At 40.8% G+C, this 26,634-nt stretch overlaps 1 pseudogene; it reads left to right on the top strand.

Annotated features, from left to right (window-relative positions):
• The first annotated feature begins 19,651 nt into the window (after positions 1 to 19,651).
• On the top strand, positions 19,652 to 19,702 carry LOC116836675 (U2 spliceosomal RNA; annotated as a pseudogene).
• Positions 19,703 to 26,634: the final 6,932 nt, after the last annotated feature.

The following is a 26,634-nucleotide window of genomic DNA, read 5'->3' as shown; positions in this document are numbered from 1 at the left end:
GAGGAGCAGTAGCAACACCATAATTAAAGATGACTCAGGATTATCAGTTCAGTGGGACACATGAACTTCTCTATCTATTGCAGCTATATAATTTTCCACTGAATAAACAATAGAATGTGATCTTTGTGGCCTGTTTGAATGGTGTGAGAGACAGTGGGTTAACATTTGCTAAACAAAAACATCTTAAAACCTACCCGTTTCTGAAATGTTCAGTGTGCCATCTCACCATTTTGAAATCTTTTGTGAAGAGGTTGTGGACCCAGTGCCTTTAAACTGCACCCACAAACTCATGTCAGTGCCTCCATTACCTTTGACATGTATTTGGCTTACTTTCCTCTACAAATGAGATGAACACTGCCAAGCTCTAGGCTTGGACTCAATGTAAGGTAATGTGGAACATGGAGTGGGGTACCCTGCAAGTGGAGCTTGCCAGGTGGGAATGATGGAGTTGTAGCTGAGGTCAGCACAAAAGCAGAGCTAACAAATTCACTAGAAGTGGACTTTTCAAACTCCCTGGAGCCAGAGAAACATGAGCGGTACCATCTCTTGATAGCATCTTTCCCCTGGTTCACTAGTGCATCTTGCCAATGCTAACTCAGGAAGAGAGCTGTGGGTGCAGAAAGGACATACGGGGTTCAGGTTAATGGAAAAGTTAAGTTTTTGCATCCTAAACAGATAAATGAATGTAGGGAGAGTAGTGGTCTCTGTGTCTTGCAAATGGAAGGCACTTCTGTGTGTGGGGCCATAGCATCTCATTTGATACGTGGGAGACAAGGGAGATTCTACCCTTTCACACCGCATTTCCTTGCTTTTAAGGTTTGAATCGGTGGGAGGTGAGCAGCCAGTCTTGCCTTTTAATGAAATATTTGCTTATTTCAACTGTAATATATACACAAACAAGGGGACAGAGTTCTGACTTCAGGTGCAACCTGAGTTTTTCTATTTCCTGGCTGTAGTCCTCAGCTGGTGTAAATTGGCATAGCTCTACTGAAGTCAGGTAAGTTACAAAAACTGAGGATCTGGCCTTGTGGCCTTCACTTTAGAACCTTAATGTTGCATTGTCATTTTCCACATGTATGCATGTAGATAGCCTTCACGACTGTAATATATATCACCATGCCCTAATACAGAGTACAGCAGAATTGTTATTAATAGAGATAGTGTCTCCAGGTTAAAAAATCCAGCATCAGTATTTTACTTGGAATCCATAATACTTGCCGAGTCTTTGTTTACCAGATCACCTTGGAAGGCCACTTATGGCATACAAGGAAGCTGAAGAAGCATTCCAGCTTTAATCTCTAATACCTTGTTCAAGCCATTACAACCTCCAAGGAATGCAGCTAGTGTCAAAGATTTAATGCTTTTTCACATTAGTGATGTCAGCACAAAAAGGCCATCTTCTCTGAATAATTTATCTCTCCACTGCATAATTTTCTTATCTCTTTCTCTCTTTTGGCTTTTTACTGTAGATGAGGAGGTAAATGGCTGTTAGTCCTCGAAAAACCTATGGGGCATCCTTCCCATCAATCAATTAAAAAACACTTACCTTACACTCAACATGATTTATTTCTTGTTAATACAATTGTCTTACTATATCCTTCTATTATTCTACCCTTAATTCCATTAGCCATTCACTTAATGCTCTCTTTAAAGCTGACCCCCAGGCTGAGGAGAAGAGAAAGGGAAGTTCGTTTAATAGTGGCAATGCCAATAAAATTCTGGAAGCTCTTTTCTTAAAATCTTGTAGGTCACTGAAAAGACAGGTCCCAAACATATCCTGCCTGAAGGAGGACAGGAAAATATTTATTTTTTCATTTTTTTTTAACTGACTGCTTTGTTGGCTCTGAGGTGTGATGGTGACATGCGGTAACTTTAGCAAAGATCGGAATATTTCACCCTGTACCCCTTCAAACAAACTGAATGATGATCTGTTAGCCCCATCTTACTGCATATCATCTCATCAGTGCTTTAAATGGCACAGAGCCTGATCTTGTACCTCATACTGAGCCAAGATTCCCGTTAAATCCATTGGGAGTTTTGGCTGACTAAGACGGGCAGGACTGAACCCACTGGTAAAGTTAAAGGTTATTAATTCTCTGATAAACCCAACTGCAGCCATCTCCTCTCCTCCTTCTGAAGAATTCTGCATCACAGCATAGTTTGTTTGGGACGGAATGTGTGTGACCTATCTGGTATGCCTGGCAGTTCTGAAGTTGCATTTTGCTACACTTAGTTGGCACAGTAGGCAGATGCAAAGTGGTCACTAAATAAATGGAATTCCAATTTTCTATTGATTTACTTTCAAACTTAATAAATGGCCTTAGTGTTGATAATTACCAAACTTCTGTCCAAATAAAACCTTGACACTTCATAAATATCAAATAGCATTAGATCTACACATTTCTCATTTCCCCCAGTATTTATAAATATATACCTTTAACACTGAATCTTTTGTTAGGAAATGTCATCATGGGCATACCCAGATGTTAGATTTTAAACATTGATCTTTCCTGCTTTGAGTAATTCAAACACTGTTCTTACTGTAGGCCCCACACATAAACAAAGCTCTGCCACACATAATCTCATTAGAATCCAAAAAACCACAGAAATCAATGATGGAAAGAACTATCTGGACAGTCCCCGTGCAAGGGCAGGATTGGTTTCCACAATGGAGAATATTCTATATTAACCTGTCCAATTTAAGCATACCCTATGCGGTCTGGAATCCAACTTCACTTACACTATCCAATCTTTTCATAGAAGATCAAACAGGAATTCTGTTCCTGCGATTCAGTCTAGAGTCCCCTTTCTCCCATTTCTTCCCATTATTCTTTGCTATGCTTTCTTGGATTACACATATATACCCTTCACGTGCTTATAAACATTTGTCACATCTCCTCTCATTAGTCATAAGACACATTTGCCTGTGATCTGCTTCAGCTTGGTTTGCAATTTACACTATATTGATAGAAGCACTTGTGTTTTCTTTTTTTGGTTTGTTTTAGTTACACACAGAGGGAAGGACCAAGTTTAAAATCAAACATTTGGGTATAACCAGGTGGGCATTTGTTAACAGAAAATTCCACATTAGGGAGTTTGCACAATGTGAGGGGCCTCTGATATTGGCTGTTTCTTCTAGCCAAGGCAACACTCGTTTAGATTTCCCTACTATTCCTATAGCAGTAGGCTGTCTTTTGTTGATTATTAAAAAACAGTTCTAAGTTAGCTGCTCTCACAGGCTAATAAGTGGGGAGACTGAACTGATATTGTATAATCTGCACCGGGTGCTTTATTGCTCAGACTGAACTATTTTCTCAGTCGGGGAAAAACTTCTTGGATGTGTGCGAAAGAAAAGAAAGAAAGAAGGAAAGAAGTGGCAGTTTCTTTCCACCCTAGGTGAGGCTTTCCTGTGCTATCACAGCAAAATGAAAAGGCATTTCTTCTGCCACTGATCAGTCATAACATTTAAACCAAGGAGCTAGCCATGAAATCCTATGCGTCATTTAGGACTTTGATGCTGAACTGACTTCATAGTAAAAATGTCTTGGCAGAGCTGAAGCTCCTGCTGTCAAAGGGAAATAGTGATTAAAAGTCTCTTTAAAGCGTTCTTCTTGTTCACTTTTACCAAACTGGGTGAGGATCATCCTGAGTTGTTATAATTTAAAGAGTAATCACTCCTGTAATGTGGTTAAAGAACTACTACTCAAAAACCTCATTAAAACCATCATGATTTTTTTGTGCATTTCCTTTCCAGTCGCTGTTGATTACAATAGTACATGTGTATAAATATACACTTTCCTCCTTGATGATTATCCCTATTTTTCCTGCCTGATTCATTCAGGGAAGCTACAGTTCAGTGGTTCTGATGCAACAATTGCTACCATGGGACTTTATTATGACATCAGAAATGCTGAATTATGGCCTCAGTGAATGAATCAATCAGGGAGATCATACTGAATATGAAAGAGAAAGGTTTTATTTACACATATATCTTGGTAGGCACTGCTGATATGAAGGAAGAAAATAAGTTTAAAGGGATTTCAGTAAAATTATTTTTGTTAATGATGAACAGAAGCATTGAGCCAGATCCTATTCTATTGCTTTAAATAGGAGCAAACTTGTGATACAGGTATATCTTGAACTGTACTGACTTTTCTGATTACTTTAAAATTGTAGGGGAATCTGCTGTCTTCTGGAAGAAGCAGCCATTGTGTGTTCAGTTCACATGCAGCCTGTTAAAGTAGAGACACACACTGTGCTCTCTGTCTCTCTTTCTCTCATGGAGATATTACTTTTGCTCCTTCTTATGTTTTTTGTCTTCCCTTAATCGAAAATGGAAGGGAATTCAGTTTAAAAGTACCTGTTTGCTCATTCTATATAGCAAAATTTAAAAATGGACAGGCTTATTTTTCTGTTCATTTTTAGTAGACATTTCAACAAACTTATATTATTTTTTAAAGCAGGTCCTAAAGTTGCAACCACATAGAAGCCAACTTCCTATTTGTGCTGAACTATGCCAGGCATGCACTTAAAGTTTTGATGTCAGTAGAACTATTAATTTGTCTGCTTGGAAAAGATAAGCCTGGTTTTATTAAGTGCTGAGTGGACCTCTATAGTTTATTCTTATGTATTTTACAGGGTTTAACAAGCTCAGACCATAATGGTAGATGCTGCTCAACAGTAACATCTGATAGATTAACAAACAGCATTGTTAGGCACAGAAAGAACATTCATTCAGTCCTACTTTAAACTGAGGAGAAACATGGTGAAGTGGAAGGGTGGGGAGGCAGAAATGAGAGATCCTCAGAGATGCAGAAGGAATGTAAGGTCCCTCTCAGTAGGATGGAATACCAAGGATGGTGAAAACAATCTGGGCAAAGTAGGAAACAGCCCAAAACTTCATGCATTTCCTGAAGCACACCCAGTACCTTTTGAAAGGGCTTATCAATAAAATTGTTGCCTGCTCTTCCCCTGTCAGCACATTGCAGGGACCCATCTGCCTCCCTTATAACTTATCTGCCCTCCAATTTTTCTGGTTGTATAATAAAGTTGAGGGGCCTGGATGAATCTATGTTAGGTCCTGGCCGCTCCACACTAAATAATCTGGCATCTTGTGTCCCCCAGATTTCATGGCATGCCAGAGCATGAGAGGAACATGGAGACGGGTTACACAGGGTGGGTATTCTTTGGCTGACATCTTCAGTTTTTGAACCTAAAAAAATTTGGAGATTTGCTTTAGCTGAAAGGGATCAGAAAGCTCAGAGTATATGAACAATCCAAAAAAAAAAGGGGGGGGGGGTCTGACAGCCCCCACTTACCTGAAACAAAACATAATTAGTTTTTAAAAGTCCTTCCATCATTAGAAAAACAATTTATTTATTTACGATCCACTGCCAATTTGTGACTAAAGATAAAAAAGGTCAGCTGGTCTAATCAACTATGACTGAAGAGAAAAATATTTTCTGAAAGGGCCCTTTTCTATGAAGCCTACAGTCCAAGCCAATAATATACTCTATCAAAGGGTGCCCCTGTGAGGCACATAAGAAAACTTACTTTCATTCTATCTATTCTCTGTTGAGTGGAAAACCTTTAGTGTAAGAGCAGAATAAGGAAACTCTCTCTTTCTAAGTTGAAAACAAAATCCCCCCAAATGAACTTCTTGCCAAATTGGTGTCCATTCACACATAAAATCTGAGTGAAGAATGAGAGAGAAGAGTGATGCTAATGAGATACTGAGAGAGTAAAATCTTGTGATTATTTTTCACTTTGTAGAGAAGGTCAGTCCAATCAGAAGGATGAAAGACTCAAACTTCGGGGTTAAACAGAAGTTGGTAAATATACAATTATTCAGTGTGTGTCTTTGTAATAAATACGGTTGCAGTCACTGAGTCCGGTCTTAAAGCACTACTTTGCTGATTAAGGGGATATTGCAGACAGGGGTCATTTCTGTATTTCATCAATGTTAAACTAGATTCCAGGTCTGTAGTGTAAAGGGGAGGGGAAAAATAGCCAGGAATAGGGAAAAACACTAGAGAGTCCTGGTGGCAACACTGATACTGCAAATCACTCCACTGCACTTCTGGACCTCATGCATTAAAAAGTAGCATCTCTCACTGCAGAGAAATGGCAATACTGGCGAGTTAAGTACATCTCAGGGAGAGGCTTATTATGATAACTTAATACCTTATTGCATGATCAATAACAATGGATTTATTTTGTACTATGGTCTCAGGTGACTTTTCATTAGGAATTTAAATGGCTTTCAATAGTTACTGTGTATTAAATTAAAAATAATTTCAAGAGATATAATACTATCCTAGTCCCACATGTGGAAGAAAAATGAACATACTGCTTGTTTTTAGGACACAGGGAGAATATCAGGAAACATTTTGCTTCAGCATGTCAAAGGAGACTGGGTTTAAGAACTAAACAATATAAAACAACTTGGCTTTTATGAATTTAAGAACAAAGATAGACATAGAACACTGAATCATCATTAGGTATTCCTGGCACCGAGAGCAGGAGTTCAGGAGTGCAGAGATAAGCACTCTACTAGAGCCATAAAGATTGCATTTCTAGTGAGGGAAAAAATAAAAATTAAAACAAAAAAAAGAAATTTTAAAAAGAGATACCTTGCAGAAAAAGGGCCCAATCCTCCCTGCCTCATGCACTCAGGTAGACCCATTGACTTCAATGTGATTTATGCACATGCATTAAAAAAATAGAATAGATTTTGGCCAAAGAGACTGCAAATACTGAAGACAAACAGACAGGTACCATACAGTGCAGTGAAACCCCTAAATGTATAAGGCATCTTATGGGAGTTTAGCCACGTAACTCACTATAATATGAATGTAAGACAGGCATTTATATTCCAGTTACATACCACTCTGAAGATCTCACTATTGCCAATGCCAAGTGTTCAAAAATCATGAATCAAACCTAAAAAACGCATGAGATTCTAAAATAAATAATAATAATAATGATAATTTATTAGTTGTTATTATTAGTTCTCTTTCTTTGTGCCTTCAGAGTTTTGAACTTGAAAGTTAACACTCAGGTCACATTTTCAAGCTTTTCTCCACAACTACAGGGGCTAAAAACTTACTACTTTTTAAAATGAAACTCAGATTATCTGGTTGTCACTTGACTCCAGGAACTGGGACTTTAAGAAAAACACCAAATGCTGCAAAATTTGTGATAAAATGCCAAGAATTGGCAACACTGAAACCCCAGCATAAGTGACTTGGCCAGCATCACACAGAAAATCTATGGCAGAGTCGGAATAGGACCATTCTCCAGTCACTGTCTTATCCATGAGACCATTCTCACAGGCACAGTAACTGTTGTGTATTTGGTTGTCATGGTTTTTGTTCCTATGGCAACTGAGTTAGATTATTAGGGGATAGCCCAGCCAGCTTCGGCCAGTAGGCGAGCTCTGTGTCTGTAAATAAATAGTAGTTTTGTTAGCTGTCTGCTGTCTGGCCTCAACTGATTTCTTCCCAAACCGGCTGCCCCCAAGGATATAACAAGTGGCGACGAGGATGGGATTCCAGTGCTGCTCCAGTAACAGAAGGAAGTAGAAGTCAAGGTAAAGAACAAACAAACAAACAAAACTGCCTGACAGTGAAAGTGAAACTAAAAATCATGGCTACTCTGACCAGGCCACTGGAACCTTTTGATGAGAATATAGTGCAGTGGCATGTGTATACTGAGTGTTTTGAGCTTTTTGTTATTACAAATGACATTACAGAAGCGAAGAAGATGCCTGCCGATATTCTAATGGGTAAGGGGCTAAAACCTACTCCCTGCACGCAGCTGACTAACAACCCTGGTAAGACTGAGACTAAATGCTACAGTGAGTTTGGAAATCCTGGCCGCATTTTCCCCAAACCACTGAAATGCTGAAAAATATCGGTTTCCACAGAAGAGACCGCAAAAAGAGATGAAAGAAACAGTTGTACAATTTGTAGCAATTTTAAAAAAGCTAGCAGAACACTGTGAATTTAAAGAGATGTTAAATGATGCCCTGCGTGACAGGTTAGTGTGTGGCCTGTACAGTGAAGCTATATGGAAGCGCCTACTGACAGAGGCTCAGCTTACATTACAGAAGGCTGTTGATATTGCTGTCTCCATGGAACTGGCTACAAGGGAGGCGCAATACATCGGTGCATCCCCTAGGGTGCAAAAAGTGTCACAAGAACCTACCCACAAAACTGTGCAGAGTCAGGAATGTTACCGCTGTGGTAAGCCAGGGTCACCAGGCATCAGAATGCTGGTGTAAGGACCTGGTGTGTCGACACTGTGGCAAAAAGGGACACATTGAGTGTGCCTGTAAAAAAAAAAAAAGAGGCCTGTGGTCTGGCCGACAAAAGAGGAACCCTGCATACCCTAGAGCAGACCCAGGATGATCAAGGTGACACCTCATCGCAAGAGGAAGTGCCACTGCATGTTTTGTCTTTGGCAGTGGGCTCACATGAATACTGGGTAACCCCGTTGTTGGATGGCAAACCTATACGCATGGAACTGGACACGGTGCAGCCGTCTCGCTGGTCTCCGAGACTGTGTATAAAGAAAAGCTACAGCATCTTCGCTTAAGGCAAAAAAACTGTTCTGAAGACGTATACGGGAGAAGCTGTGCCCAGTTGGGCACTATTGATGTTAAGGTGGAGCTCAATGGACAGGCTGCTAAATTGCCACTGTTTGTGTGTGAGAGGTAACTACCCAGCCTTAATGGGTAGGTCTTGGCTTGGGAAGATTCAGCTGAACTGGGCAGAAGTGCACCGGATGACTAAAGAAGAAACCAGTCTAACCCCTATACTAAGGAAACATGCTGCTGTTTTTGGAGATGATTGGGAAGTATGAAGGGAATCACTGTGACATTGAACATTAAACCTGACAGTCCACCAAAATATCTGAAAGCCCGAACTGTGCCATATGCCATCAGGCCAAAAGTTGAAGCAGACCTGGAGCGCCTGGTCACCAATGGAGTCCTAATACCAGTTACCCATAGCTCATGGGCCACTCCTATCGTTCCAATAGTGAAGAAAGATGGCTCTCTCTCTCCGGATTTGCGGTGATTTTAAAGTCACTGTCAACCCAGTGTTGTGTGCAGAGCAATACCCGCTTTCCCGCATCGATGACCTCTTCGCAGGCCTGGCTGGGGGACAAAAGTTCAGTAAGATTGATCTGAGTCAAGCATATTTACAGATGCACGTCGATGAAAAGTCCCAAGAGCTGTTGACTATTGTGACTCATAAGGGGCTTTATCGATACTGTCGCCTACCCTTCGGAATAACGTCTGCTCCCGCCCTGTTCCAGAGGGCTATGGACCAGATCTTGTGTGGCTTGTCAGGAGTTCAGTGCTATCTGGATGATATCCTGGTCACTGGAAGGAATGAAGAGGATCACTTAAAGAATTTAGAGGCTACCTGCAAAGACTGGAAGAGTATGGCCTCGAGTTCGCAAAGACAAGTGTGAATTCTTCAAGCTGAAGCTCTGTTGAATATTTGGGACACATCACTGCAATTGACAATAATAAGCCTGTGTGTTACATTGCGAAGTGCTATCCTGCTATCTGTTCTTCATAATGCTATGAGACCAGATCTTGGTGGCTTGTGCAAAAGTTAAAGCTATCTGGATGATATCCTGGTCACTGGAAAATTTGAAGAGGATCAGCTTAAGAGCCTCGTTTAGAGGCTAGGACCCTACAAAGACTGAAACTGGAAGAGTATGGCCCTACGAGTTCGCAAAGACAAGTGTGAATTCTTCAGCCCTCTGTTGAATATTTAGGACACATCATTGATTCTGCAGGTCTTCATAAGGCCCCTGCAAAAGTTAAAGCTATTGTGGAGGCTCCCCCACCTGGCATGTAAGCCAGCTGCGCTCGTTTCTAGGACTACTGAACTATTATGGAAAGTTCATCTCACAGTTAGCCACACTGCTAAAACCACTTCATGAGCTCCTGGGCAGCAAACAAGGCCTGGAAGTGGACTGAAGCCTGTGATGTTGCATTTAACAAAGCTAAGGATGCATTGCTAAATTCTGAAGTTCTAACACTTTGATCCATCCTTACCCCTACAATTGGCCTGCGATGCCTCCCCTTATGGAGTGGGAGCAGTCGTGTCACACATTATGCCTTCGGGAGAAGAGAGACCTATTGCTTTTGCTTCACGCACTCTAAGCAAAGCAGAAACTAACTACGCCAAATCGAACGTGAGGCATTAGGAATTGTTTTTGGAATTCGGAAGTTTCATCAGTACCTGTTTGGGCGAAAGTTTACTCTTCTCACAGACCATCGACCTCTGACGTCAATTTTTGGACCCTACACAGGCATTCCCCCATTAGCTGCTAGTCGTATGCAACGTTGGGCATTGTTACTTTCAGCACACACATATGAAATCAATATCGGAAATCCACTCTGCACGGCAATGCAGATGGCCTCTCAAGGTTGCCTTTGCCGGTCAAACATCAAGATAGTGCCCAAAAGGAAATCTTCTACTTTGAACAGGTAGAGAATACACCCATCACTGCTACTCAGATAAAGAAGGCAACTCGCGTTGACCCAGTATTGTCCCAAGTTATGGACCTGGTGATGCATGGAAAATCTCGACAAACCTCTCCGGTCTCACCCGACCTTGTTACCTACATGTCCAGGAGGACGGAGTTATCGGTCCAATCTGGTTGTTTGTTGTGGGGGAGACGTGTCATTATTCCACCACCACTGAGATCACAGATGTTAGAACAGCTACATTCGGTCACTGTGGAATAGTGCGCATGAAGGAAATTGCACGAAGCTATTTTTGGTGGCCTGGATTGGACAGTGCTATTGAAGAGAAGGCAAAAGCTTGTATGTCATGTCAGGGTGTGAGGAATGCACCCCAGTGGGCACCCCTACACCCATGGGACTGGCCTGAAAACCCGTGGCAACGTATTCACATTGACTTCGCTGGCCCCCTTGAAGGAAGCATGTTCTTGGTGGCAGTAGATGCCCATTCTAAATGGCCAGAAGTCTCTATAATGCAGTCCACTACTGCAGAGAGTACTATCCAAAAACTACGGGACTCTTTAGTCGTTTCGGTCTGCCAGAACAACTTGTGAGCGACAACGGACCGCAGTTCGTCTCTCAGGAGTTTCAAAATTTTATGAAGGCAAATGGGATACACCACATCACGTCAGCGTCAGCACCATATCATCCATCCACCAATGGATTAGCTGAAAGATTTGTGCAGACAATGAAACACGCTTTGAAATCAGCAAGGGGACAACACTCCATTCAAAAGCGTCTGGATACCTTCTTACTTTCCTACAGAAACACACCTCATGCTACGACCCAGGCATCCCCGGCCTTTCTAATGATGGGACGACAGCTGCGCACTTGCTTTGATCTGCTGAAACTTTCATCTCTTTTTGCGGTCTCTTCTGTGGAAACCGATATTTTTCAGCATTTCAGTGGTTTGGGGAAAATGCGGCCAGGATTTCCAAACTCACTGTAGCATTTAGTCTCAGTCTTACCAGGGTTGTTAGTCAGCTGCGTGCAGGGAGTAGGTTTTAGCCCCTTACCCATTAGAATATCGGCAGACTGCAGAGAATCTTACCTGGCGGCGACATGTAGATCAGCTGTTGCCAGGTCATGCCAGTCCTCAGGACACATCTGCAGTTGAGTGGTCTGACTTCACTTCTTCCGGTGAGACACCAAATCATGAATCACCTGTTCCTGACTGTTCTCCTCCATTACTGCCGGCGGCTGAGATATCCCTTTGCCCAGCATGAGCTGATACCACCTCCTCACCTGTTCGTGCTGCAGACCCTGAGCCCTTGGTTCTTTCGGGTGCAACAACACCAGAAGTTTGCCGTAATCCACCTAGAGACAGAAGGCCTCCTCTTCGGCTGGATCTTTAGCTAGGTCGAACCCACGGTTATGGGGCAAAATAATCCCCAGGGTTTAGCCGGGAATGGAGGCAGTCTACCCTCCTTCTCTAGTCTAGTGTGTGTTTTATTTAGGGGATACTCTTACTGGGGGGGAGGAATATGTTGTGCATTTGGTTGCCATGGTTTTTGTTCCTATGGCAACTGAGTTAGATTATTAGAGGATAGCCCAGCCAGCTTCAGCCGGTTAGGAGAGCTCTGTGTCTGTAAATAAATGGTAGTTTTGTTAGCTGTCTGCTGTCTGGCCTCAAGTGATTTCTTCCTAAACCGGCTGCCCCCAAGGATATAACAGTAACAAAAGGAAGTTGAAATTACTTTAGACCACATACCTGCTCACTGGGTAAGGTCTCACTTCTAAATAACCACAATTTTGATCTGTGGCAAGCCAGACCAAAAAAAGAGACATTTCTGCAGAATTTGTGAACAGATAAAAATAGAAGTCTCTCTACAAGCTGCAGGGTTTATTTCTATTTGTTCAGAAACAGCATCATTGTCTCCCCAGCTTCGTAGGCCCTTGTCTGCCTCAATATATACACAAAGTTAAAAATAAACACACACACAAAATAAATAGAAGGGATTTACTTGCCCAAAATGTCCAGGTGAGCCCATCAGCATAGCTGGTTTCCTTCCAGATCTCTCTCTGGTTGTGGAAAGGGTAGAGTTTTATACAGTCTTATTTCCCAGGATGCCTTGCCCCAGGCAAGGACTACTGTTGTGGCTGCCCTAGGGACTATGCTATGGAATTCTAGTCACCCTACTCATGGAACTTAAGCTTTGGGGTCTAAATCCATCATCAATGGCCCTGTGCTCCCTGTTATATGACCATAACCACACTTGAAACCTAGGAAGATGTAAACTCTTTCCTATCACCACAGGAAATTTGGAGGGACTAATTCTTCATTATTTTCTTTCTTATTTCTATTTCCTTTTTTCCCCCAGTCTGTTCTTCAAGTCACCATCCAACCCTGGCTATCAAATGCTTATAGTTCCAACTTGCACTTTGCTCCTCTTCTATTTGTTTGTCCTAAACAGTTTGTCCTAAAGTTTGTAGATGGTTGGGCTATGTTATATGTGTGCCTGACCTAAACACTGGAAGTGTTTTGTTACCCAAAACGAGCAAGAGGACTATGGTGGGTTTATAAGAAATGACTGGCCTGATCAAAATGCATGCAATGTATGAGAGCTAGTGTGAATTCTCTCCACAATTGCCTCTTGAATTTATTGTCATTCCCTTGTTGTGCTACATCTGAACTGGATTGTAAACTCCTCTAAGTTGGACTTGTGTTTTAACTTGTTCAGTAAAATGCCACGCACATCTGTGGTATTCCACTGGTAACACAGGCATAATAATTGATGAAGACAACAGCAAAGCCTTAGAACTTATAGAATGAGAATTTAATTTGAAACACACTGCTGTGTCAGTTTTATTTAAGCTTCCATACTATAACAAAGCCACAGCAGTATTTTAAGCATCTACTCACACACTTGTAAGCAAACAAAAATTATTCTTTTAGCCAAGATTTTTGAATGCTTATTTGAAACTCAAAGGTTATTATCTTTCTGGAGTGTTTAATGAAATGTGGTTTTGCTATTTGATTTATTTGAACTTGGGGAAGAAGTGTTTTTGCACTTTCAGAACTCTTCTTTCTCTGAGCCCAGATAAAAGAAGAATAGCTGCCTTTTAAAATTTCAGATCTGGGATGTACAGTACACGTGAGGCTTCACTGCTTTGCTGAGTTTGGATAAAGACTGGTTGAGTAAAAAAGAATAAGTTAAATTTATAATCAACTGAAAATAGCACTTAAGCTGGTGGATAAACTTACCGGCCAGGGAAGTTGAAATAAATTTCCCAACAACTATTCAGTCAAAGCTTTCTCCTCTCGACTGGAGATTGGAATTGTAAAAGGTTCAGAAAAGGGCAACAGAAATTATTAGGGGTATAGAACAGCTTCCGTATGAGGAGAAATTAATAAGACTGGGACTTTTCAGCTTGGAAAAGAGGCAACTAAGGGGGGATATGATAGAGGTCTATAAAATCATGATGTGGTATAGAGAAAGTAAATACGGAAGTGTTATTTATTCCTTCTCATAATACAGGAACAAGGAGCCACCAAATGAAATTAATAGATAGCAGGTTTAAAACACACAAGAAAGTATTTTTTTTATGCAACGCACTGTCAATCTCTGGAACTCCTTGCCAGAGGGTTTTGTGAAGGCCAATACTATAACGGGGCTCAAAAGCTAGATAGATTCATGGAAGACGGGTCCATCAATGGCTATTTGCCAGGATGGGCAGGAATGGTGTCCCTAGCCTCTGTTTGCCAGAAGCTGGGATTAGGTGACAGGAGATGGATCCCTTGATGATAACCTGTCTGTTCATTCCCTTTGGGGCACCAGCCATTGGCAACTGTCAGAAGACAGGATACTGGGCTTGATGGACCTTTGGTCTGTCCCAGTATGGCCATTGGGTTCTTTATTTTCAAATGAAAGTTCCCAAACAAGAGCGAATAAACTCACAGTGTTTCCATAGCTTTCACCAGTTAGAAGGGGCAAGGACTCACTCTTCCTTTTACCTATTGTGGAGAGACCCCACATTAATAAATGGATATGACCTTCCTACTGCCCCATCCTAAGGCTACATCTACACTTCAAGACAGGGGTGTGATTCCCAGTCCACACAGACATACTCATGTCTACACTAGCTAGTTCCCAGTGTATGCATAGCCTTAGAGGCAGGTAGCCTTATTTCTGGTTTCCTGAGGGTCACATGCTTGCTCCAAGTCACATGCCCTAACACTACAGTTCTCTGTTTTAAAGGGCCCAAAGGAGGTACTGGGAGGTTCATTTGCACCCCAAAGTGCCCTATACAAGTATGTTACACAGCACAATGGGCCAGATTCACTGGCACACGCCGGCTGCCTTGTGCAGTTCTAGCAATGCAAAGGAGCTGTTCCTACAGCTCAGCCAGACTGTTCAGAAGAGTTTATGGGTGCTTTGCATTGCCAGACAAGAACAAGGCAGCTGGAGCATACCAATGAATATATAATTTTCCTTCGTACTTTAGGCACAAATCATGCATCCTTGGAAAAACCGAGAGGACGCTCACAGGAATGCACTACTGGGGATTGTCTCCTAACGATGACTGGCCCCTGGATCCTTGAGGGGGTCACTCAGAAAAAGGGTCCCAGTGATAACTGCAAACTGTGCCAATTACATAACTGTCAAGTTTCCAAAATATGTTCTGTACAAATATTCCTTCCCAGTGAGACTTTAGAAGCAGCGATCCTGTTTGGTGTGGGTGGACATTCAAGACCTAATAGCAACTTCTCATAATGGGTATCTTTAGGCAAAACATATCCTGCATGCTATGCACCAGATGGTTGCTACCCACACATCAGAAATTACTACAGTGGGTGGTGCTGTGTGTATATATCTGCACAAAGGGTTTGCTTTTTTACTATACAGTGGAATTCTCTTAGTGACCTTATGCCAATAATGGTAAGTTAGAGCAGCCTTTGAGATCAGGTTGGAATGGAATTGTATGCAGCTCCCAGACAGACCCATCCTTTCCCACCTGCTCAAAGGAGGGGAGAATCAAGTAGTTTATATTTATTTATCACTGTTGGATCCTTTGGTATTCAAGATGCTATGTAAAATAATATTCCTGTATGAAGTTTCAAATGAAAAGTCAGATTCTGTAGCTATTGGAACATGAGGTGGTAAAATGGCACACACAGTTAAGATTATGCTGTGAAATTATTAGTTGTGGAGTACTGAAATAAAATAGAAATAAAAAAATAACTAGCATTTTTCATCTACACAAAAGAGAGCACTTTAAAAAGAATAAAGTATTGTCATCCCTATTTTACACATGTGGAAGCTGGAGCACAAAATGTTCAATGGATTTGCCAAAAATCAGACCGTGAATCTTCAAAAGAGCTTGGAAAAGAATATCTACTGATTCCCAGTCATAAACCACTAGACAACATAGACTCCTCCTCCCCTCTGCTTCCTCATGGCTCTGCACATAGCTCAGCTGGGCCTTGTCTACCCCACTATTTTTATTTGAATTGTCTATTAATACTACCAGTGCCATTGCAGGGTCAGAAAAGATGGTGGATAAAATGTCTATGCCCTGTCAATCTGCCTATCTATGTTTTTATATGGCTGCCTATCCCCGTGGTATCTGAGTGTCTACATTCCCACCATCACTAAGAGCCGTGGTAATGCAATAGTTTGAAATTTGAAGAATAATGCTAATATAGGCATGATAAAGCATAGCAATGTTACTAGTTATGGGGGAGAAGTTACAACACTTTTACATGCCTGGTATTTTATACAGTCAAACTTCTGAAGGGAGTTCCCTGGAGGATGAAGAAATTTTGTTTATCATTAAATGTAGCAATTTTCCGTGTGCCAACAGTTGTCTTTCTGTTCTCCAAACCAGCAGCATGAGTAGCTTCCAATCTTTAAATCTTCACTGCAAAAAAATAATAAAAAAAAAAGATGGCGGATTTAACTCAGATTAGGTAACCTGTGGTAGCTAACTTGAATTAAAATAGCAATGAAGACATGACAACTTGGCTTATAACTTGAATTAGCAGCTTGAATTCAACCCTAGGCTGCCCTCCATCATGCCAGTAGTTTGTGCTATACTAAGCACTCCTTAACAAAGACTCTGGCTGTTGCATCAGGTGCATGTCAATGAACAGTTTAATGGCATTCTTAGATTATATGTGATCTTAATAAACCCCACCAAGCTACAATAGTTAAAAAATTGTTTTTCTCAAAACCATAACAAATATTTTACTGAGGAGCTTTAACAGAGAGGATGGCATTAAGTAGTTGCTAAATCCAGACTGGCCTCTCCAGCCAAATGGGTACATAAACTTTCCTCCAATCAAACGAGATGTATAAATTTTCCTCCAGTTACATGGGGAGAGCAATGGCATTGGACATAACTGCAGTGAGCTGTATTCTGAAAGCATTTTTTAAAAAATGTTTTTAACCTATAAACATACTATTTATTTGTATTGTAGTACAGCCCAGCAGACCAAGTCATGATCCGGCCACAATGTGCTAGGTACTGTAAAACCACAGAGTAAGGGAGAGTCCCTGTACAGGACAACTTGCAATTAAAATAGACAAAACAGACAAAGTATGGGAGAAAGGAAATTACATTATCCCCATTTTACAGAAGGGGAACTGAACTACACAATGATCGAGTGACTTGCCCAAAGTTACTCAGGAAGTTTGGCACAGCCAGGAAATAAACCCAAATACCAGACCAGTGCCTTATCTACAAGAACAGTCTTCCTCCCTTATAACAAATGTTATAGAACACACATTTTTAATGCGTTCCCAAAACTATGGACTATAGTACCTTTTGCATTAATGTTTACACTCCAAGTGTAAATCTTACTAAAAAGAATGTGATACAACTGCTAACAGAATGACAGAATGTCACTATAATATGGGGGGGGAAGGGTCTGGTCAAAATGTGTGTGGGAGTGCCTCAGATCATTTCTTTTGCTTGATCCAGTCATAAAGCTGTGGATTTTCCCCAATCTGGTAATATCTCTATTAGATGCACATCAGGAGCCATCCATGTCTGAAAATTACATCCTAATTGGAGAGCCTATTAGGAGAGCCTTTGTTACTCCCATGACATCCCTGACTTTTGACAAAAATAGCTCCTAATACATCCATAGCACATCATATACAACAACCATTAAATAGAAATAATACAGCTAATTATTTGCATTGTATTAGGTTTTATTATTCACAGCAATGTAAATAACAATAACCCATGCACCCAGTCGCTATGATCTGAGAGACTAAAAAAATTACAATATGAAATAGACCCAGGATCAGCTTTAAGAAGAGAGGCTATATTTTAAACTAATGCATTGGTTATTAGCACACACTTTCATGAGACGCATCATATAAGTAAGGGCTCTCAGTGGTAGCCTGGCTGGCTGTGCCACAGCTAGGCAGTAGAAATGGAATGGTTAATGGTAGGCTAAGGACTGGAGCATGGAATATTAAAAGGGCTCTGGTTCTCAAATGGTGAATATTTTTCACACTGTAAAGGCCCAGCGGGAGCTCTCAGGCTGTCACAGTAATACAGTTTTAGAGTTCCCTTTCAATCTGTTTTTTAATTACTCTGATGATGAGCTGTCAGAATTATCTTGTTCTCCTGAAAAGCGTTTTCTGTTGTCTTACCTTGCAGTTGAAAGAATTTGCAATTCTTATGCAACTAAGAATAAGGTTCTAGGCAAATCTCTTAAGATCTGAATTAAAAGCTGTGTTCATCCTCCTCTTCCTATTTATGTAGGTCGTGCTAGCATTTGATTGGTGGTTAACAAACCCTGCACTTCTGCAATCTGCTCAGCAAAAAACAGCTAAGAACCAGCTTCAACTGCCTCAAAACTGATAAGGGGAGACAGTTCAAAAGTTCAGGGTACTGTGTCCGTGAGGCTTCTACTTCTCCCTACTGGCTGCTTGCAAGCTGTTAAGGGGGGTTACCAGTGACTTTCACATAACTACAGCATCTTTTCATAGAATTAATAAATTCCAAGGCCAGAAAGGACCATTGTGAAAATCTAGTCTGACCTGTATATATAACACAGGCCATAGATCTTTCCCAAAATAACAGCTGGAGCATATCTTTTAGAAAAAATCCAATCTTGATTTAAAACTTGTCAGTGGTGGAGAATCTACCATGACTCCTTGTAAATTGTTCCAATAGTGAATTACTGTGATAAAAACATGTGCTTTATTTCCAGTCTGAATTTACTTCTATTATTTAATTTATCTTCTATTAAATCTTTGCTAAGAGATGGCGAGAGATCACCAACTTTTGTACAGATTATAAAATGTGCAATTGAATGAGGATTTACAGCATGCACATATCATATATAGAGAGAATGTGTGAGTTTTATTGTTATACGTTTGAAATGAGCCAATAAACCTCTATGCCACAACCCACAACATTATGGAGTATCTATCTGCCATATAGTTTACAGAAAATCTCTTGTTGAAATGTTTTGGAGAGGTTTTTGAATTAGCATTGCAAATATTCCTATTCTTTCTACTGTTGAGCCAGCAGCCTTAGTATCAGGAGTTCAACTTTACAGAATCAAGAAGAAGATTATAGCTGATACATTACAGAAATCTCTACAAATTACCTTGAAGAGTTTTTCTAAAATGAACAATATGACAGTTTTATGGTTCAATTTTTCAGGATCCTCCAAAGCTTCAAGCAAATACTGTATGTCACACTAAAAAGTTGCAAAACTGGGTATGAAGATCTTAATGGATCTCAAGGCATCAGATCTCAAACCTGCCCACTGATGCATGTCTGAATACTGCCCACATGGTGCCTCAGACAAGTGTGGTTCATGGGAGAGATGGGCATTTCACATTATGCAGAAAAAGAGAGACATTTCTCTGGAAGGCTGATTTTGGTTTAAAACGGCAACTGTTGGAAGCTGCTCAGAATTTTAGAATGTTAGGAATAGTCCCAGGGTCAAGTTGCATAGTAAATGCAATTTATCACATGATTATCACCATAACGTAAAAGATATAAACACAACAAAATCCAAGTTTATTGAGAGAGAAAACAATACCTAAAGAGAAAATGCTGGAACAATTTAAGAACTGACTCACACTAATAACAATTTTACACATTTTATACTTTTAACTCATAAAAGGCACATTATAGTGTCTGTTCTTATCAGTTTAATATCTGATATGTTCTCGATATGAGAACTGTGTATTAAATTAATTAATTCTATTTAGTGAAGGACTGGATGGATTGAAAAATTTGCATTGTGGTAGGGAGGCTATTACCTCTAGATCACTGGTTTAATTCCAGATTAGTAATAGACATCTACTCAGTGTTCTATGCGGTCTATTTCACAATGAATGGCCAGAGGGGAGCCCAGGGAGGAATGGATTTAGAAAAAGAACAATGCTTTACCATTACCTGTCCTGTATTTGGCTTGTAGATGACTAGAAAATTGTAATTTCCAGGCTGCTGATCCAAAACATTTCAGAAGTAGTACATTCACTATTTAAACTTTAAAAGTAAATGTGTGTCCTCGTGCATGTGTTCACATGCATGTACACACTAAAGTTACAAATAGACACATTTTAGAACAAAATTGTTGAAACCAAAGCCTTCCAGTACATTTGGCCCAGTCCTTCAATCCTCTTAAATTTCATTTGTTCTGCACATAGTTTCCAACTCTGCAAGTTGAATTCCATTAAATAACTCATTACATAACTCCATTAAATAAATAGTTGTTGTTTAAAAACACAGGCTCAATTGGAATTTTACGGCTCCAAAAACTCAATAAGGTGCTGAATGCCTGTTATAAAGGGTCAAATATGCTTAATTAATATGCTGAATTAAACAGGACTATGCAAGGGTGAAAGTAAAATTTCCTCTCTTACCGGTACAGGGGGGCAGTTTTTCCCCCTGGAAGGGGCAGGGCCTCAGGCAGAACAGGTGGGGCTGGGGGGGATCAGCATCCCCCAAACAACCAGTCAACCCCCCCACGCTGCCCAGGGCTCCAGCGGCAATTTAAAGGACTTGGGGCTCCAGCCTTGGGGTAGCTGCTCTTTTTGCCCCCCCAGGCCCTGCGGTGGCCGGGGAGGGGGGAAAGGGGCAGAGATGTGGCAGAGCTTTAAGCAGGGTCCTTTTGCCACAGCAGCATTTTAAAGGACTCTGCTTAAAGCGCTGCCGCAGCAGCACTTTAATGTTGCTCCCCTTTTTGCACTCCCCCGTTAGCAGCCCTGCCAGTAGGGACCCAGCAGGGCCACCAACAGAGGGGTACAAAAGGAGCAGTGACGTTAAAGCACTGTCATGGCAGTGCTTTAAAGTCAGCGGTACCAGCCAATACAGGAGGATACTTTTTACCAGTATGCCATACCGCCTTACTTTCATCCAGGACTATGTAATATTAGGTTCATTTGCAGTATACTACTCAGCCACTATATGTCTCTGATTGCTGCATGGATTTTCAGGCAGGAAAGGATCCATAGAAAACAAGGAGGACAAAGCTGGCATTCAAGCTGTGTGGAAGCTTGTTTGTTTGTTTGTTTGTTTGTTTCTGTAGTTGTGACCATTCTCTTTTTTAAACACCTCTTGTTTTCAAAGGTTAGTGATTCCACAGATCACTATACAATGTCAGAAGCAAAACTATGAGAGATTGAATGTTTTTGACTATAAAGGCCCACATCCTCAAAGGTATTTTGGCTCCCAACTTCCATTCATTTCAATGGAAGTTAGGAGCCTAAATATATTTGAGGATCTGGGCCAAAATGCCCAAGTTTGCTATTTTAGAATGTTTCAGCATTCACAACCCCATGGAATGGCCAGAATGTAAGCAATGTTTCCCCTTATCCCCAATAATATAACCTTTTAGCAAGACAGCTGCACTCAGGAGATAGCTCTAAGACATCAGTTTTGTCATTTTAAGACTATTTTGAGACACATTTTGCAATTCATTCATACAAACAAGCACTTCACTATCTTTGGAACTGCTGGACTGAACAAAATGGGAGCAGTTTTCTTTCAAGGACTAACAGTTAGAAATAGCCGTAAGTTGCAATTGGCTACGAGAGATTACCATCTCATAAAACATCTTTTATGTGAACTCTTTTCTGCAATCAGATTAGGTAGGTTGTTATAGCCACTGTATATTTTCAGCAGCAGTATCTCTAACTTAAAAATAATGGTGCTGTATTGACCACAAGATAATCCTTCTTCATTATGAGTAACATCGGAGAGTATATCTTTCACACATTTTTGCTTTATTCAACAGTTTTTGGTATGCCTGACCTTATTCTATTAATGTTAAGCAGAATTAATTAAAGCCATAGGGTTTTTTTCCTAGTGCAACACGCTTTGCTTTAAAAAATAATGTATTACTCACTGATTAATTTTTCATGACTTAAATTATTACTTTTTCCCCCAGTTGTCATTGTTCCATATTCTTTTTTATGAGCCATTTTTTAAATATATATATTATATATATAAATTGGACCTGCTTTACTAACAGAAACAGCTGTTGTGGTTGTACAGTCTAAGAAGAACTGCTAGCAGCCTCTGGCCAATGGGTTGGCACTGTGACTGGAAAGGCTTTCAGCCATGGTTATTCTGCAGTCAAATGAGGTAGGATATGCATTCTGCACCTGCTTAGCCAGGGAAGCAGCATTTGGGTCATGAAGTTTGCTGTCCTAATAAGTTCTCTAGGTTTGTCAGGGTCAAACATCAAGAAAGTTACTTAAAACAAGTAAAAAAATAAAATTATTTATATATTATTCTAATTTGTACTGGCATAGGTTGGTCAAAATTTGCAGGCACTGTTTCTTCTAGTCTCATATGCCTTTGTATATTCTGTGCCCTAGTTTTTCTACCATCAGTTTGAAAATGTCCACCTGCCAACCATATGTGTTTTTTAAAATACCCCTGTTGTAGTTGCTGCTGCCATCAACCATCTACATTCTCTTTTCAGACAGGGATTGTTCTCTAACAGTAACACCAAGGTACGCAAGTCAGGTTTCTTGAGTTCTATTCTGGTTATTCTGGACCCTTAATCAATTGGAAGTGACAGAAGAGGAGAAAGACCTGGGTGTTATTGGTCGATCACATGATGACTATGAGCTGCCAATGTGGTGTGGCCATGAAAAAGGCTAATGCAATCCTAAAATGCATCAGGTGATGTATTTCCAGTAGAGAAGAGATAGGGAAGTGTTACTACCATTATACAAGGCACTGGTGAGACCTCATCTGGAATACTGTGTGCAGTTCTGTCTCCATGTTTAAGAAAAATGAATTCAAACTGGAACAGAAGCAGAGAAGGTCTACTAGGATGATCAGAGGAATGGAGAACCTTGCGAGAGGAGAGTTAAGGAGCTTAGCTTGTTTAGACTAACAAAACAAAGGTGGAGGGGAGATATGATTTCTCTCTATAAATACATCAGAGTGATAAACACTAAGGAGAGAGAGGAGTTATTTAAGCTAAGAGCCAATGCTGGCACAATAACAAATGGATATAAACTGGCCAGCAACAGGATTAGGCTTGAACTCAGACAAAGGTTTCTAACCATCAGAGGAGAGATGTTCTGTAACCGACTTCCAAGGAGACCAGTGGAAGGAAAAAAACCTAACTTGTTTCAAAGACTAATCTTAATAAGTTTATGGAGGGGATGGTATGCCTACAACAGCATATGGCCCATCTGCAACTGCTATCAGCAAATATCTCCAATGGCCAGAGATGGACACTAGATGGGGAGGGCTTTGAGTTATTACAGAGAATTCTTTCCCAGGTGTCTGGCTGGTGGGTCTCGCCCACAGGCATAGGGTCTAACTGATCACCATATTTGGGGCTGGAAAGAAATTTTCCCCCAGATTAGATTGACAGAGACTCTATGAGGGTTTTGCCTTCCTCTGCAGCACAGGACATGGATCACTCGCTGGTTTGAACCAGAGTAAACGGTGTATTCTCTCTCTGTAACTTGAAGTCCTTAAATCAAGATTTAAAGATGTCAGTAACTCAGCCAGAGGTTATGGGCCTACTACAGGAGTGTGTGGATGAAGATATGTGGCCTGCAATGTGCAGGAGATCAGACTAAATGATTATGATGGTCCCTTTTGGTCTTAAAGTCTAGGAGTCTTTTCCATTCACTAACTCAGTGATTGCAGGAAAGAGACTTTTATTCTGTTTGCATCTCACTTTCCCCATATGTAGAATGGTGATAATAATACCATAATTACCTCACAGACATGGTTTGAGTTGGCAGATTGCTGGTGAAGTTAATGTGGAGTTCGGATTAAGGGCAGGATTTGGATTCTGATTCACCAATGTCAAAATATTTTGAATGGTTCTCAACAGATTGTGATCGTGTGGAAATCTCCCAAAACCAGTTTACTTCACAATATTTTCATCATCTGGAAAGGTGAAAACATTGCAAGTTCTTCCACCATCTTGGGTCAAAATCCACTGTTTGATTTTGGTAGCACATGAACCAGAATATAGGCCTCTACACTGAAACCACCAACCATCCACCAGACAGCAAAAACTTGTAGTCACAAAGTAAAACTTTCCACTTTCTCTGAATACCATCCCATCCCCCTCTTGTACTCTGGTCTCATCTACTGTGGCTCACACCTATTCTGTGCTCACATTGTGTGGTGAGAAATTAGATACAAGGGGCCCAATTCCTTTCTGAAGTGTTTGTGCTCATTTATACTTCTGCTAAAGTGTAATACTCAACGAGAATAGTAGTGTATCACTTCCCCTTTGCACAGGTGTTCATGACTATGCCGCTGCAAGGCAGTGGAGAACCAGGTTATGCAATGTGTGTGCTTTGTGCTCTCTCATGTTAAGGTACACACACATTTGCAATTTACGACTTGCAATGTTAGCATAACATGACCTTTTTGCATCATAGTTTCCAGGAAATAGATCCGATCTTTCAAAAATTGGAGTGTCTTACAGATGTCAAAGCAAAGTAAGCCCTGCCTGGCTTTCATGTGATTGGTTTTACTTCAGTTCCTCCTTTTCCCTAGAAAGATTTTATCTGAATCTTAATAATACATGGTGATAAATTCATGGCAGCAGCAGTTAGCTAGGCTAAGGACTTTGCACCTCCCTGGAACAGTGGGCATCTAAGCAGGAGTGCTGGAACAATTTTTATAGTGAGGGTGCTGAGAGCCATTCAACCAAAGTGTAAATCCTATATATAATGGAAACCACTTCAAGCCAAAGGGTGTGGCAGCACCCCTAGTTCCTGCATCTATGTTTCCAAGCGGGATTTGAAAAGAAATGAAATGTTTTGATGCAAAACAGAAATTTTCTTCAGATTCTTGGTTTATGAAAACTTTTGAGATTTTTTTTGGTCTCAATTTGGGATGCAAACATTTTTTGAAATTTTGCTAAACAGACACCCCTGTTAGCCTTTATAAGCTCACCAAATAATTTCACAGAAGGCCAGATCCTGTGTCCATTGGCACAACTTCCATTGACTTTAGTGGTGAAGAATCAGGACCACAGACCACTAAATAGCTGTCAGATGGTAATATCTTCTAGACTCTATGACTCTGATCCTCAAAAGGTATTTAGGCCCCTAAATTCCATTGAAAATCAATGAGAGTTAGCTACCTAGATACTTTTGAGGATCTGAGCCTACCAACCTTAGGTGAATTTGAACCAGTCATTAAAACAAAAAGACTCCAATGCTAATTATTGATCCCTGGAGCCATTCATACCTTCTACCTGCAGTAGCCACAATCACACACACACTCTCTCTCTCTCCTGCATCAACCCTACATGTCACTTTTCCAATAATGGATATCAAGTAGCAGACAGAGCTAATACAGAGGTACAGAGTATCAGTGCTATATTGGAAAATGTCTAAAACAAGCTATTTGTTATCTGCGGGGTTAGGTCGCTGACTGCTAGGCTCTGCAGCTTTTGTAAAGTTCTAAACAGGCTCTTCCCTAGATTATGTGCTCTTAGCTTGCAATCAAAATGCAGGGAGAGGAGAAGAAGGTGGCTGTTTTTTTTTTTATATGCAAAAGGTCTGAAGTCAGAAGTGAAGCAGTTAAAGTAGCAGAGGCATGTTTACTAAGCCATTTGAAGTTGATAGCCCACACGGCCTCGCTTTTTTCTCTATCTTCGTAAACCGCAGTGAATTGATGGAATGACCTGGACTTGATCTTCAGGGCAATATGTCTGATGGCACTGCTGGACTGATAAATTGATTCAAAACTATTACCATGGTGAAAAAGCAATAAGGTCATAAAAATTGCATCAGCTGGCTAAGTAAATCCTGGCATTTCATGACAAGTAATGCAGAAGAATCGCAAGAGGATCTGGGCATGAGGCTGAATGAGTGAGCGAGAAATGACTTTGAAGAGCTCATCATCTCCGATCTATTCTTCCTGCCAGCGATTCATGCCTTCGCATAGTGCCACTTCATTATGGGGAAATAACTGTACACTTCTAGCATATTCCTGGCCGTCCCTGGCGGCCCCTGGAGGACCCTTAGCTGGTTAATACCTCATCATGGGCTTCATTGAACACTTTAATCTGCACTTGTGTGATCAATAGAATCCTGGCGTAAATTAAAAGGACAATTTCATGTAATCAAGCCTGTTAATGCTCATTTTGAAAACCATTATTTGTGGAAGGCATTTAGAAGAAAATTACAAAACGACAGGCTGATGCACTCAGAGATGATTTGAAAGGAGGCCCTTTTTTGTGACTGTGTATGTGTGGATGGTGGGGGCCATTAGCAAATGTAGAGGGGGCTGGTAAGAGAAGCAATCCAGCAGGAATATGTCTGCTTTGCCTGCCTGCTTGCCTTCATGCAGGGAAGAAAATGAAATTTTCCAGTGTTCTATTTCTGTGGCAAATTCAATTACTGTGGGGACTTGTTCAAAGCGGTGTAACTTCCAAGAAGCAGAAATTGAAAACCTGGCAGCTAATGAAATGGCAAATGACTAGTAAGTTCAGACAGGGGCCGTCAGTCAGATCAAACGCCTAGAGAAAAACAGCAGCTTCCTCATACTTTTTGCCAGAGATCACATTTTTCTCCTCTTCTTTCGACTTTTTAGGCAAAAGGGCACCTCCCTCAAATTCTGTTTTGCTTAAGTTAAAATAATAATCAGCATTCCATACATTGTATCTG

Source organism: Chelonoidis abingdonii, chromosome 5 (assembly GCF_003597395.2).
Source record: "Chelonoidis abingdonii isolate Lonesome George chromosome 5, CheloAbing_2.0, whole genome shotgun sequence".
Taxonomy (NCBI): Eukaryota; Metazoa; Chordata; order Testudines; family Testudinidae; genus Chelonoidis; species Chelonoidis abingdonii.
This window is presented reverse-complemented; position numbering and strand designations above follow the sequence as displayed.